This window comes from Mirounga leonina, unplaced genomic scaffold, assembly GCF_011800145.1.
Source record: "Mirounga leonina isolate KUSES-001 unplaced genomic scaffold, KU_Mleo_1.0 Mir_82, whole genome shotgun sequence".
NCBI classification, from domain to species: Eukaryota; Metazoa; Chordata; class Mammalia; order Carnivora; family Phocidae; genus Mirounga; species Mirounga leonina.
In genome coordinates this window covers 58044342-58058089 of record NW_023270825.1, presented here as the reverse complement: position 1 = coordinate 58058089, position 13748 = coordinate 58044342, and the positions used below count along the sequence as shown (strand labels likewise).

The window sequence follows — 13748 nt, the reverse complement described above, 5'->3', positions numbered from 1 at the left end:
TACATGTATATCTATAGATATATAGATAGATAGATATCTTCCATAAAACTGATTGGTGGTAGAAAACACTACCTATTTTTAGTACTGACTTGAACTGAACTGATGAATTATCAAGTGAGTAGTGGTGGAGTCCTTTCTAATATTGGTAGCTATTATTTAGTAAGTGCCTGCTCTGTGTCAGGTATTATACTAGTTGATTGTCATAAATGAAAGGAGAGTCCCTTTCCTTCCACCGCCCCCTTCCAACCTAAGCTAGAGCCAGTGGGCCTCCGGCCTAACAGAGCTTTTGCCATGGCCCTCAGCGATGCTGACGTGCAAAAGCAGATTAAGCATATGATGGCTTTTATTAACAAGAAGCCAATGAGAAAGCAGAGGAAATAGATGCGAAGGGAGAGGAAGAGTTCAACGTCGAGAAAGGTTGTCTTGTGCAAACCCAAAGACTGAAGATTATGGAATACTATGAGAAGAAAGAAAAGCAGATTGAGCAGCAGAAGAAAATTCAGATGTCTAATTTGATGAATCAAGCAAGGCTCAGAGTCCTCAGAGCAAGAGATGACCTTATTACAGAGCTACTAAATGAAGCAAAACAGAGACTCAGCAAAGTGGTAAAAGATACAACCAGGTACCAGATGCTGCTGGATGGACTGGTCCTTCAGGGTTTGTACCAATTGTTAGAGCCCCGAATGATTGTTCATTGCAGGAAGCAGGATTTCCCTCTGGTAAAGGCTGCAGTGCAAAAAGCAAATCCTATGTACAAAATTGCCACCAAAAAAGATGTTGATGTCCAAATTGATCAGGAGGCCTACCTGCCTGAGGAAATAGCTGGTGGAGTTGAGATGTATAATGGGGATTGTAAAATAAAAGTTTCCAATACCCTAGAAAGCCGGCTGGATCTCATAGCCCAGCAGATGTTGCCAGAAGTACGGGGAGCCTTATTTGGTGCAAATGCCAACAGGAAGTTTTTGGACTAAACCTTTGGGCAAGGTGGAGTTCATCCACTGCTCACCTGCTGTCATGCGGAAGTTTCTGATATTTGAAGAAACAAGATATCTGTGTGGCTTCCCCTTCACTCTTCTAATATTCTGCATTTATCAGTGGATCCTCTCTGTAGCTAATGCCCGTGGCCTAATTGTTAACATGAGAGAAAGTTTCACTTACTATGATCAGGAAACGTCCTTCTTAGCTTATCTGAAAGTAGCACAACTTTCATTTGCTTCTGTAGCATGAAGGTGAGGGTATCAGATGGTGGTTACTGGAGCTTCCCCGAGTCTCTGCTCTTCCTCTCGTCTTTTGCTGTCAGTTCTCGAGTCTAGAGGGTGATGTGTATGGTGTTCTCTGACATTCAGTCTCTGCACTTTAGGCTTCAGATGCATGGGGAGCATGCATTCCTGCCAGCACTGGTAGCTTCACTGTTAACCTGTCTGGGCCTAGAAGCATTTCTCATCTGTAAATGTGATTTTAAATCTAAGCCATGAATCGGTCTTATTTATTAAAACAAAAGGTTTACATGGAAAAAAAAATCAACGAAAGGAGAATTTCATGCTTATAACACTCTTATCAGGTGGGTATTATCTTTCCACATACACGTTCACAGAGGTGAATGGATTTTCAAAGACCACATACTACAAAGTAGGAAAGGCAGAATTTGAGCTCAGAGCCATGTTCTTTTTATTACATTTAGAAGATTTCAATCTTTCATAGATGTACCTAACTAGAAATTTTCTAATCTGCTTTCACTGCATATGGATGCTCTCTAAATGTGAAACAGGTAAATTGGGTCTTATTAAGACGTTGAGATATATGGCTTTAAAATGGAAAGTTTGAAAAGAGTAATGCAGGAAACTTTGTAGTAGAGAGGAGAAAAATTTCACGGGGAAAGGGAACTTGAACTCAAACCTTAAAGAAGAGAGAGAGGAGATATTTTAGGAAGAGGGATATTAGTGTAAGGAAATGTTACTGTTGAGACACACATTGAGAGTGATGAGAATGTGACTTTTCTGTGTGATTGTAGGTCTGGGACCTGGGCAGGGCCAGAATGGAAATCAAGGCTGAGGAGTGAGTCAGTACTTATGTAAGTATGTAAGAATGGCATTGGAGGCTGAGATTATACTTGACCTCTACGGAGGGTGAGCAGTGGAAAAAATTATTTTTCTCACTTCAGAAAGACAAAGAATCAGAGTTGTGATTGCTTTTTAATTGAACATCCCTAAATCTATATATGCAAGAATACCAACAGATCAGTGTCTCTGGAAGGTAGAACTCCATGGCCTTCATCAGAGGACTGATACATGAATAATTTTATAAAATTTACCCACCCTGCCCCTTGTCTTTAGAAAAGCATCTGGTGCCCCAAGAGTCTTCAACCAAAAATTCTTCAAGGCATGAAGTTAAGAAATGAAAATGCAACAGGTCTGACATTGGTATGGTCTCTATGGGAAATGGGAAATCAGCTACTGATTTCCAGGACTTTTGCAAGTTTCTAGTAGAACTTTTACTTTACGTTTTGTTTGGAAATGATGTATTTTTATTTGACTTTCAAGTCCAGAACAAGAATGATTTCCTGCAGTGTGATTTGTTGTTGTTGTTGTTGTTGTTGTTTTTATAATTTGTTTTATTATTTTATGTTAGTCACCATACATTACATCATTAGTTTTTGATACAGTGTTTCATGATTCATTCAGTATGACGTTTTGAAGATGGTAAGTGTGGGGAGAAGGAGCAGAATTGATGACACAGGCCTGAGGTTGTTCAGTGTATGTCAAAGTGTTCCATAATGTTGCATGCTCCTGCGGGAAACTGTCAACTCAACAGAAAGCAGCAAGGCCAATATTCACCTGATACGCTACAGTTCTACATATCGTTTGCACTGATTTATGATTGAGTAGGTAACTGGCCAACTAGGCAGGAGATTTTGAATATCCATTCTGGAAACAGGGCAGCTATCTTATTTGTGGGCCCAGTGCAAAACAGAAATGTGGGGCCCCTTGTTCAAAAAGCAGGAAAAAAGTACTGTTAAACATGTTTAAGATAAAAGCTTTTTCCTTTCTTCTGTAGTCTCTATCTTGACTTGTGGTGTTTTATTTTTTTACTTATTATTTAATGTCATTCTACATTTAGTATATAAATCTAGAAATTTAATATATAATTTAATATATAAACTTAATTTCATATGTAATATTAAAATTTAATATATACATAAAATTCATCATGTAAATCTTATATAAAAATTTTAATGTTTAATGTATAATTTAATGTATAAATAAAATTGTTAAAAATTTCAAGATGGCTGACTGGAAGGCATTAAGTCCATGGGGAAGCTTCTCTGAGTCAGGGGCTCTGCATACAGGTAATATGCCCATGAAGCCAGCCATATCTAGAAAGCAGTAGTCTAGAACTTTAGCCAGCACCAAGATAAGCATTTGGTGAGTGTGATTCCTTGAGGGGAAAGAAGGGAAACAGAAAGAAATCAACGGCTTTGTACATCCTCTAAGAGGAGATGGCCCAGAGTACCAGGTTATCATTCTGGGGGTGTGAGGCATGCAGTAGACAAGGGGTGTTTGGATGTCAGCAAGGAATAATATGTCATGATCTTTCCTAGGACTGTGGAGGAGGAATCCAGGAGGAGCACATGGGCTAGAGACTTGTACCATTAGGTGAATCACCAAGTAGATAAACTGACCCTGTCTATAAGCTGCTAATGTGTGAATTCATGTCAATCTAGAAAGAAGTCTATTGGGTGAGGAGAAGAATTTCAAACCCTACTTTCTTCTCTGGGTGGTCAGTATTTTTACTCAATAATTTGGGACGTCAAGTTAATGATAAAATGGAGCTGTGAAGGAGAGGGAATCCACTGAATGACAGCAACAAATCAAAAAAGGCTTGGCCCATCATTTCAGCCTTCCCAGTCTAAGAGGTGTAGCTCAACACGGAAAAAACTCATGTAAGCAAAGCACAGGAATAAGATGTTGAAAATGTGGAGTTGCACGTGTGAAAAAGACCTAGAAGCTTTATTATAATTACAGTAAATACTATGTGAGTCAGCAGCATGAAGTGGCTGGAATGAAATAGCTAATGTGCTATTGAGCAACATAAATAGAAGTATAATATCTGGGACAAAGATGGTAATAATGAACTTCAACTCTGACTCTTCAGATCCCACCTGTGGTATTGTTTTTAGTTCTATGCATCCTCTTTTAAAAGTGACATAAACAAACAAGACTATGATGATTGGAACTGAGTAGAAAGAGGGTAGGACTCAAAACAATGCAATCTAAACAGCAGTGGAAAAATGGGACTGTTTAGTTTTGTAGAAAGGAAAACTTGGTAGAGAAGGAGAAGAGGTGAAATAAAGGTGTTTCTGAACATTTGAAGAGCTTTCGTGCAGAAGAGGCATTAGATTAACTAATTTAACTGAAGGGTGAAACCAGAGACAGTGGTGACTTTCAGAAGGGAACAGATTTCAGTTCAACGTTGGAAGGAACTCAGGGAATTGAAAGCACTATATATATCTGAGAGGGGGTGGAGAGGAGCAGAGGGAGAGGGAGAGAAAGAATCTTAAGCAGATTCTGTGCTGAGCGCAGAGCCCAATGCAGGGCTTGATCCCACGACCCAGACATCACGACCTGAACAGAAACCAAGAGTCAGGCGCTTAACTGACAGTGCCACCCAGACGCCCCTTAAAAGCACTTTTAAAAGAAGAAATGAGCTGCTTTGGGAAGTAATGAATTTACTGTTGCTGGAGCATGGGTGTGGTGTTATCAAGAAAGGTTAAGTTGTGAAGTCAGACAATGGGGGTTCACATTCAGGCATTGACATTTACTAGAATAACTTGGTAAACTGCTTAATGTCTCCCAGCTTCAGTTGCTAATGGAAGAGATCTAACTTTACTAGAAGGCGTGTTTGGAATATTAGAGAAAATCTATGTAAATCTCTTGACATATTCTCAAATGTTGTGCTCACAAGATATTGAATGTGCATTACAGAAGTATATATCATTTGACACATGTACATGAAGATATTTCTGGTTGGTGGAGAAGCTTACTTTAACCTAGATCTCAAGATACCCATCTGAAAGCCTTTAAAAAGTAAGAACTTGCTTAACGTTGTTCTTATCAAACGTGTCCCTTAACTTTCTTATATTATGAAAGCTAAGATCATAAGAATTTGCCTACTTATAATATTCTTGGAGTTTTCCTAGTGAATTATCAGTTTTTACATGGGGGTTTTAAATACGGCACTGCAGGGGTGCCTGGGTGGCTCAGTAGGTTATGTGACTGCCTTCGGCTCAGGTCATGATCCCAGGATCCTGGGATCCGAGCCTTGCATCTAGCTCCCTGCTCAGCGGGGAGCCTGCTTCTCACTCTCCCTCTGCTGCTCCTTCTGCTTCTGCTCTCCCACTCGTGCTCTATCAAATAAATAAATAAATAAATAAAATCTTTAAAAAAATAAATACGGCATTGCAAATTTTGAGAGTCAAAACAAAAAAATTGAAAAGTAAGTGGAGTTCAATCTATAAGCTTAGAATAAAATATCTAAATTCTCATCTTGCCCTATGATCTTCCGTTCTCCAAAGCATCTTTTAAAAATTGAGGTGTTTTCTGGACTAGGGCAGATATAATCACTGAAGGATTATAGAGATCAATATTCTCACACCCAGTCAAGTGGAATAAGATAAATTCCATTTTATAGCTGGAAAAACTGAGATTATACCAGCAATAAAATTTACTGAGCGCCTCCCACATGTTGAGTGCTGGGTCAGGTGCTCTCTTTTGTTTCATACAGTCCTAGCAACAACCCCAACTAAAGCAAGTACTATTATCTTCAGTCATGGGTGAGGCACCAAAGTTGGAGGACAGAGATCTCTGTAAGAACACAGATCATGCCTCTCTTGTGACTGCACTCACCTGGGGCCCACTATAGTGTGTGGCATATTAGGGACACAGAAATATTGGGGGCACCTGGGTGGCTCAGTCGGTTAAGTGTCTGCCTTCGGCTCAGGTCATGATCCCAGGGTCCTGGGATTGAGTTCCACATCGGGCTCCCTGCTTAGTGGGGAGCCTGCTTCTCCCTCTCCCTGTGCCTGCCGCTCCCACTGCTTGTGTTCTCTCTCTCTTTCTGACAAATAAATAAAATCTTTAAAAAAAATTAAAAAAAGAAATATTTGTTGAATTAATAGGTGAATGAACAACTGAGAACATGGAATCTCAGAACAAGAAAATTGAGGTCATAAAGTATTATAAGTGGTGGAGGGCGACTCACTCAGGTCACTGACTCACTTCTGGGCACCGCATCAGGTGTGCAGGTGATAATATGCATTTTCATACTGAAAGACTACTTAATGACTGGTAAATGACATCGGGTAAACCTGAGATACATTATTTTTTACAGATTTTTATCTTCCGTAGGTGTATTATTTTGTATTTGCATTTTAGGAAGCTTGTTTCATACAAGTTGATTCCACTATTTTTACTGTCTTTGATACTATTTTTAGAATAGCCCCTTTTCTCTGATTATGAAAACAACACATGGGGGACTGAATGGAATTATGTAGACTTGGCTCTGAATTCCGACTCTATCATAGACAGCTAAGTGATCTTAGGCAAGTTACCTATGGAGATAGCACTTCCTACCTAGGTTCTTTTTTTTTTCTTTTTGATTTGGTCAGAAGTATATGAGATAATATGCACAATTTTCTTGGCATAGTGTCATGTACGATATAAACATAGTGTCATGTACATTATGAACATTACAAACATCAACACATATTAAACCAATAATGCTAAAATACTAATAACATATGCTCATTGCAAAAAACCTTGGAAAACACAGTAATATTGAAAAGAAAATAATAAAACACTCATAATCACATCTCAGAGATTACTGAAGTTAATAATTTGTTGTTTTCTTCTACAAATGTTGTATACATTTTGAATAGTTGAGATAGCACTGCATATATAATTTCGTGAACTGTTCTCTTTGTTTTTACCTCAGCAGGCAACTAATTTGATTAAGAGATAAAAGGTGAAAAAAGTCAGGAGTGCCTTCCAAACGAGAGCATTTTGATGCTATGTTCACAGACCCTAAATGGGAACTTCTTTGTGTTTTAAATTATTTTTCTGCTCAAGGAGTGATGAAGTTGAAGTGTTGCTCCTTAGGATGTCTGGAAAGCAGTAATTACTCTGCTCTCTAATTGAAGAATAAATGTCCGGTTTTACTCTGTGCTTTTTCCAGACCTGTGCTAATCAGGATGCTGGATCTTGGAGCTTTAAGATAATTAGTGATGGACATTTTGCTCTGGTTGTTAACTAGCCTTCCCTTTCCTTTGCAATGCTTTCTCATTAGTAATCAAAAGAGAAATTGCATCAGAGAAGCTGAAGATACATTTATATGGCTCAAATGCCACGACTGGTTTGAGAATTACTTAAGAACCTGCGAGTATTTGGAAACACTTGGAACGCAGGTGTGCTTGTAAAGATGACAGAAGGATTGTCTTTAACAAGGGACACACTCAGTGCAAGGGGCTGATGGCGAAATGTCACCTGGCGGCTTTCTTCCTGGCTGTCGTTTTCTCAGAGTGATGGAAACAGGACTCAGCTAAGGTCAGGGACCTCATCAACCTGCTGCTTTGGGCTCTCTCATCATCTAGGGAAGGCACTGTCTTGTCAAAATTACTCTTATTATTCTCAGGAGAGAGAGGGAGAGAGAGATCCAAGGCAATCACTGAATTCTCAGAGCACAAATACTATGGACTATGACTAGCTTAGAAAAAAATCCAAAGCAGATAGAAGTCGGAAGCTGTATTCCTGTTTGGAGTAGATTGTTTAAATTATCATCATCACCATCACCAACATATATTTAGCGTGTATGAATGAGTGGGGAAAGAGGGCCACTTGACTTGCTTTTTCTGTCAAGCTGGTAGATGTAGCATGTTGTGGGGTGAACTTCGTCTCCAAAAAGGTATGCTCCAATCTATACCCTGGGTATCTTGTCTGGAAATAGGGTCATTGAAGATGTAATCAAGTTAAGACAAGGTCATACTGGATTGGGGGTGGGGAGCTAAATCCAGTGACTGGTATCCTTATCAGAATGTCATGTGAAGATACAGGGAGACACACAAGGAAGAGTGTCATGTGAAGACAGAGTCAGAGATCAGAGCGATGCTGCTACAAGCCAAGGAACGCCAAGGATTGCCGAGAGCCACACCTGAAGCTAGGAAGAGACAAGAAAGAATCTTACCCTAGAGCCTTCAGAGGAAGCATTGCTCTGCTCACACCTTAATTTTGGACCTCTAGGCTTCAGAACTGTGAGGAAAGTAAGTTTCTGTTGTTTGAAGGAACCAAGTTTGTGGTTATTTGCTATGCCAGCCCTAGCAAACTAATACACGGTGTATGTAGGGTTGATCTCCACTTATACTAAGAGCCCTTTTGCAAGAAGACTAGAGTTCTTTTCTATGCTCATACTGAGTTTTGTACTGCTTCTTATTCTATACGGCCTACCATGGAAGAAAATAGAGAAACGGGGTTTCTTATAGCTCAGAGGGTTGCCTGAGCACACACATCATCTTAAGCTGAGTTTCCTCAGAAGCAGACACTGAGGTGAGGATTTGTGCAAGTAGTTTCTTTGAAGATGATCTAAGGAAGTGCTGAAGAAGGAGTGGGGATGTGAGTTAGGTATGGGACGGAAGGAAATACAGGCCATGTTGTTGATCAGTTTACACTGTAGGACATTAGGACACATCCCACTGGGGAACTCTGGGGGATAAGCTACAAGACGGCCTTAGACTTTTCTCCCCGGAGGAAGGGAGTTGAAGGATGAATACCTGTCTTTTCACCATAGATGCCCCTTTACTTCCTCCAGGAATTCTGTCCTTGCATATGTCCTTGACTGCATGGCTTGCATTTTTAGTTTACTTTTTACCTCTGTGAGATCCGCCTCTTAATCTTCATTTTTGAATCCCAAAATAATAATGGGAAGGATTTTTTTTACAGATAAAAACAGATCAAATCATATGTATACTCTTACTTCTTTCTGTGATAATGCTGAAACCTTATAACCTATCCCTTATTATGCATCATTCTGGAGGAAACCCTCCCCCTACATTTGCCTCTCCACACACATCCTTGCGTGAGAACACTTCGTGCAGCCATTGTCTACAATGTGGGCAGCTGTGCATAGTACCTGGGAAGGTAAAGAGAATAGATCTTCAAAAGGTTGCTTTGAGGTCAAATTTCCATATATTCCGAGTCTGTGTAAAGCTAGGCAGTGTAACGCTTTTGAAGATTTGAATTTGTGAACACCTTTCTGAGTGGGAAAGCCTATTTAGTTGCTCTTTTCAGAAATAAGATTTCCAGCCTTACTTTTAGTTGCTGAGTCAGAATGGCTGCTTTAGAAATGTAGTTTTAAGCCTTGGATTTGATTTGGCAAAGAGAATATATAAAAAAGTTAGAAAAAATTATGTAATTCTCTCTCTAACCAAAGACATGATGAATGTGTCCAGCAATAGCACTTTTTATTTTTTGGTAGGTATTCACACAGAAAGACTCACCCTGCAAGAACCTGCTGTTCCCCACTCAGGGAGCCTTTTGGGCATTGCAAATTTTGCAAAAAATTCAAAGCATGCAGGAGAGAAAAGTTTTATAACACCTCGAACAATAGCGAGTGGCAATGGAACACCTGTCTAATGAACCTGGCTTTCATTCCAGCAGCCACAATAGCAGCAAAACTTTCAAGGTGTGATGAATTATTATCTGCCATCTGTTTCACAAAATGTTAATTCTTCTTGAACCAAAATTACAGTCCAGCAAATGAGCTCTTAGCAAAGCAACAAGTCATCATTCATATGAAGCTACAGAGAGAACTTGAGTCGGAAATTATTAGTGCAAATGATTTGCCAGAAACAGAGTAGAATCTTATTAAAGACCAGAGAAAATGGTCAATTAGATAATGAGACACAAAATAAGCAGTCAGTAATGGGAAGAGGGGAAAATAGTATCAACAGACGTTAAACTAGAGGATGTTTCTCATTCTCGTCTATCCTTGAGGAAATAATTACTATCTCTATAAAGGTTTCCATGTGGCTCTAGAGCAGGGTGCTGTATGAATGGTGACCCAGAGTGTGAAACATAGTCGTCCGGGTTTTTCTTTGTCTTGAGATTGTAGTGAGATCCTTGTATAGAGGGCATGAGTCTGAAACCCATTTCCTTATTTGTAGATGATATGCAATTGAATTTGAGAAGACTAGCACATTTTGGGTATATACCATTTAAAAAAAATAATAGATATTTAGTGTAACATAATTCATAAAGATATAGTATCTTTTAGAAATTGTGCAAAAGCTTTGGCTATGACACTGATTGGGACTACTTTTCCTTACAAGTTGTGGAATTAATCTATAGATATATCTTATATAAATAATATATACAGAGAGCGTGTTATATTGAACTATAACAGGTGATTTTAGATGTAATGTGTGTCCACAAAATTCATTTGCGAATAAAGTTCTATTAAATCTCATTTGCTGATGTATTTTAAAATTGCAGATTTTTCAAAGTAGAAAAGTTAACTAGTTATCTTACATTTATTATTCTAAGTATAATATGCACTGTATTTAATAGTTTTCCTTCAGCTATTTATTTGGCTGTAAATCTTTGGTGTTTTAAATAAAATTTGTGTCCTTTCTTTTAAATCTTCCTGAACTGTGCATGCCACTGTTCTATTATGAATGCATAACAAACATAAAAGGAAATGAAATGGAAAATTGTCTAGGGTCTGGATGGTAATAATTCCTCACTGAGAATTAGGATTAAGATGCTGAAAACCTTTGGGATGGGATAAGTTTGAGTTGAGAAACTAAAGAGTATATGCTGGAGAATATATGATTGGGTCTCAAGTATAGTTCTGAAAGCCATGATAAATATATACCTAAATTCAAGCTTGTGTCTACTTTAAGTATACATTCATGTCTTATATTTATATCCACATATATAGCTATCTGTATTGACATATTTACAGTCATTCAAACAATAGACATCACGTTAATGAACTTTATAAATTATATTTTATGTACCTAAAATTTAATGACCCATGAATTCAATACAATTAATTCCAATTTCTTTGATCTTCAGATGACTTCCTAAAATGATGTTTGCTGATGTTGCTTATGATTTTGGTGATAAATGAAGAAAAGTGTATTTTTCTGGGAAGAATTGTCCTCCAACTCTTGGGTATCCAAGTTCTTAAGTTTTCTTCATTCCATTCTGAACTTGAAGTGGTGAGATTTTTTTCTTGAGAAGATTTACCAGCTCTTAGGTGCATTTGAATGGCACTGCATGAAGGGCCAATAATTTTTTTTTTTTAAATAACATTGTGTGTTTGCTGATCAAATTATAACATATAATTTATTTATAAAACATTTGGGGGAGTTAGAAAAGGGTCATAGAGGAAAATAATTCATTCATAATTCTATTATCTAAAAATAGCCATTATTAGCATTTTGATATATGCCTTTGAAACATATTTTAAAATTTCTAGACATCATCATTCAAAAATTCAAGCAACAGTAATTATCTTAAACCACACTGACTTTTGCTCCCTCCAGCTGATATAAGAGCCTGAGCCTCCTTCCATATCATACCATGTTATTTGGGACATGGCCAAGAATGATCCTACGGCTTCTCAAACAAGTGTGTATTCCACACTCCAAGGTCACCTGCAAAACGACTCAGATGACAGTTCTTCAGCTGCCTTGATGTCTTTATCTTCCTTGATAAAATGCCAAGTGCATTGTCTTGAGATCCTCCATAACCCACAAAACCTTGAGGTGCCAGAATGGACCAAATGTTTTTGAGTTTCTCACGTGGCAGAAGGTCATACTACACTGAATTCCATGCCCCATCTGCTACTTTCTGGGGCCCCCACACAAAAGTGCTTGGCCCTCATGCTTAGTAGAGAATTTACAAAATCGTCTCCCTTTTTCAGCATCTGTCATTTTTTAAGGCTCAAGCACAAATGTATGGGGCCTGCGGAGCAACACCATGCTTTTCGGTACCTTTTATTTCTTCCCCTCTGTGTCTAGCAGGATGTTTTTCTCTCTGCATAATAATGTGTGCAAATAGATGCTTCTATGGTCCTACCGGTACAATCGGATTTGCTGTCAAACCTAGACTCAAGCAGAGATTCCCATGATATGTTGTTTTAGCTAGGATTTTTTTTTTCCTTTGCAGTGGCAGGAAACATCACTCAAATGACCTTAAGTCATTTAAGTAAAAAAAAAAAAGAAGGAAAAAAAGAGGTTTCCTCCTTCCAATTCTCAGTTTCTCAGTTTGCTTTTTTTTTCAAGTAGTGGGCATGATGAGCATGGGTAGACTGAGACACCTCCACACCAACACTGGCGAAAACAGAAAACAAAACAAAACAAAAACAAAACAACAAAAACAAAAAACTTAACAATTATAGCAAAAGGAGAAAAATCCCCTTGACATTGGCTCTGACAAAAGTCTCAGTGATGATTCTGATTGTCCTGGTTTAGGTTATATGTGCTTAATATGTAGCCAGAGGACTGATTACTCTGATTGGCTCTAGCTGTGTTGGATACTGGATTACAGCTGTGTTGCATGCCCACCTCAAAGCGTGAAGAGGGGTAGAGAGAGGATCTGGCCCACCAGTAAATATCAAGGACTGAAAAAAATTAGAATCAGTGTGAAGGATTGGTTTCCAAAAAGATAGTAGGCAGACTACCCAAATATCTACTATAATATTCATATTTTGTTGTGATTAGAGAATGTACAGGCAGGGTTTCAGTCAGCTTTATTCATTATTGTATCCTCAGTGTCATGCTATACATTTAAACAATTGTTTTTCACTTAACACTATATTTTGACTATTTTGTCATGTGATTAAATGTATTTTCCTAACCTGATTTTAGTGGCTCTACGGCATTCTATTATTTAGATATACCATTATTTATTTAACCAATACTTAATATTGAATATTTATTTTGTTTGAATCTGAAACCTTCCTAAGAGCAAAGCAGTCGTCCTGAGAGTTGTTACATCACCTACCTTGTTCTTTGTAGGGTTTCCTTCCCAGCCTTCTCGGAGTTGGGAGAGCTAGGTGAAGCAAAGTCAATGCATTAAACATTAACATTTAGTGTATCATCTAGAAAAACTCCCTGTGTTTCTCTTCTACTCATACAATACTCTGACATCAGATGTGTGGGGTTTTTCCCCACCACAGCAACCAGTTCTTTGACACCAACTGGGTGTCCTGCAATTTATTTCAGTTCTGATACTAAGAGTGGTGAGTGCACACCCTACAGGTTAAGGGCTCAGTTCCACAAGACTATCCCCACTTCAGATGCCATTCGCAATAGTAGGTCCCCAGGTTACCCATAATTTATATCCAGCTTGGTTACAAATCAGAGATTCCCACGACTCTTTGTTTGGATTTCACCATTTGCTAGAAGAGTTCACCTAAACATATCTCCCCAAAACCGAGTATTACTGGCATTTTTACAGAAACGTCATTAAGTAGGCATGATCAGTTATTAACTCCATTTCCAGCCCATCTCCCCTTTCTGGAGAATGGGAGGGTGGGGCTGAAAGTTTTGCCATCTAACTTGGTTTTTCTGGTGATTGACCCCCCTCCAGGATCCTGGGAAGAGTCATCATTAGAACAAAAGATGTTCCTATCACCAAGGAAATTCCAAGGGATTTAGGAGCTTGGTGTTAGATGCTCCTATCATTCAAGAA

The 13748-nt window shown here is 38.5% G+C and overlaps 1 pseudogene; it reads left to right on the top strand.

Moving 5' to 3' along the window:
• Nucleotides 1–234: 234 nt before the first annotated feature.
• On the top strand, nt 235–1473 carry LOC118002046 (annotated as a pseudogene).
• Nucleotides 1474–13748: the final 12275 nt, after the last annotated feature.